Source organism: Hippopotamus amphibius, chromosome 3 (assembly GCF_030028045.1).
Source record: "Hippopotamus amphibius kiboko isolate mHipAmp2 chromosome 3, mHipAmp2.hap2, whole genome shotgun sequence".
Taxonomy (NCBI): domain Eukaryota; kingdom Metazoa; phylum Chordata; class Mammalia; order Artiodactyla; family Hippopotamidae; genus Hippopotamus; species Hippopotamus amphibius.
The window spans coordinates 181434380-181436799 of NC_080188.1; positions in this window are offsets into that span (position 1 = coordinate 181434380).

Here is a 2420-nt window from a genome sequence, read left to right on the forward strand (position 1 = left end):
TCAGCTCAGTTTTCCTAGAATGTAAAAATGGGAATGAGTATCCATTTGCTTAGGAGGAAAAACATCTTGAGGTAGGAAAGAGGAGAAGATAAAAGGTAGCTGAATTGGTTGGTGAGGGACAGTAAGTTGCGAGAGTCCCTATATGGGGGTCTCTATTTCATTCAGAAGTCAGGATACTTCCATTGAGAAGAAGCCATGAGGCGAGGCTGAAGGAGAGTGGTGACAATTTGCACAGCTGCTCTGAAGTAGAGAAGAGCTAGGGAGGACCAGAAGGGAAGGCTTAATTTACATTAAAAAGCAAGATCAGTGTGAAGAGGGAACAAGAGATAAGTATCTGAGTGGGCAATTGAAGGTTCAGATTGCAGTGTTGGGCTGGTTCCTGGTGAAAAGGGTGGACTGTAAGAGTGAGTGGCTGCTACAAACTGCAGGTGGAGATTATTGGAATCAAGGAGCTGGAGCATGGGCTCCGGGATGGGTAATCTACTTGCATGGTGGAATTTTCTAGGACGATGGCAAGATTAGAAGATGGTAAACAGGTGTCAAGTTAAAAAAAAAATAACGGCAAAGGGAGAGACCAAGGGCTGCGTATTCTATAGTCAAGAGGACAATTAAAAGGTGGTGACACTGGGTACATGAGGGCATTCCAGTGTCTGTTATACCTCTGTTCTCCCAGGTGTTCACATCTCCTTTTTGTTCCTCCTGCACAAATTTTCCAGAATTATCTTTACAAAGAACAGAGTTCATCATGCCATTTCCAGCCTCGAAATCCTTCAAATTGTGCCCATCGTGAAAGGATGGATATATGTATATGTAGAACCGAATCACATTGCTGTACACCTGAAACTAACAAAACATTGTAAGTCAGCTATACTCCAATATAAAGTACAAATTAAAAAAAAAGAAAAAAATTATTCCTATCATCTACAGGAAAAGCCTCAACTTTTAAAGTTCAAGTGAACTATCTTCATCTTTTCTTCCCAGCGCTTTTTTTTTTTTTTTCATCACAGCCATCTTTTCACCTCCTGTGTCAAACTGAGTCATCTGCTCTTCTTTATCCTCAACGTCTCTTTCTTACCTCTGTGCACTTATCTGCTCATGTTGTCTCTGTGACTGGAATGACTGGGCTTCCTTTCACCCGGACGCTGCACGAAGCTGATATTCTCCCTGGCTTGAAGTGCTGTTTCTCTCTGAACTCCTGTAGTGCTTATTTGAGTCTCACTTCTAGCATTTATGACATGGGCCTTATTTTACAATTTTCTCTTTGTGCATCTGATTTCAATGTTGCACAGTTCTTGCCTGCAAGGATATTGTGTTGGCATCTAGCATATACTCTGTAAGTGTGTTTATACATGTATATACTTACATATAATATGTGTACTTATATATTATACGTAAGTATATTTTAAAAATAACATTTTTCATAAAGTGGTAATATATGTAATACAGAAAAATTTGAAACCACAGAAAAGCACCCCTCCAACACACATATGTGCATAAAAAGAAAATTAAAATCCCTAGGAATTCTAGCAGTTAGAGATGAGATTGCTAACATATTGGTACATAAACTTCTAAGTGAAGGCTTAAATTATGATATAATTTGTTCATGGTCATAGCACTGCCATCCCTGGCTACACATTGGAATCGCTTGGGGAGATTTTATACCTGGGCTTCACCCTTAAAGATTCTGATTTAATTGGTCTTAGATGTGGCCTGGGTATCGGTTTTTGAAGGTGTATAATAATAACATCTAACATTTATCATTACTGCTTCAAGCACTTTATAAGACCAGTATTAAGTCATTGAATTCTCCAAATGATCACATGAAATTGATATTCTTGTTACCTATTTCTTTCTCCCCTACTTTTAGTTGAGAAAACTAAAAACTGGAGAGGTAAGTGCTTTGCCCCAGACAAGTGTTACGTGGCAGAGTCAGGAAGCAAATCCAGGCATTCAGACACCCTAGCCTACTCATGAATATATAGTACAACCTGATTGACTGTTACATGGTATATATGCACAAATTATACATAGGTAAAAGCAAAACAATGTCATTCTTAAAACTGATGCATTTTCTATTTGCTTTCCAAGTACTTAGACTTCCGTAATTTCTCCTTTCTTGTCTTTTTTATTGCATGTTGATATTTAGCATAGAATAAATCAGCAAAAAGATGGTTTTCTTTAAAGATTTATTTTATTATTTGTTTATTATTTATTATTATTTATTTATTTATTTTTGCTGTGCGTGGGCTTTCTTTTTAGTTGAGGTGAGTGGGGGCTACTCTCCGTTGTGGTGCGCGGGCTCCTCATTGCCATGGTTTCTCTTGTTGCGGAGCACGAGCTCTAGGCGCGTGGGCTTCAGTAGTTGCAGCACATGGGCTCAGTAGTTGTGGCTCACGGGCTCTAAAGCGCAGGCTCAATAA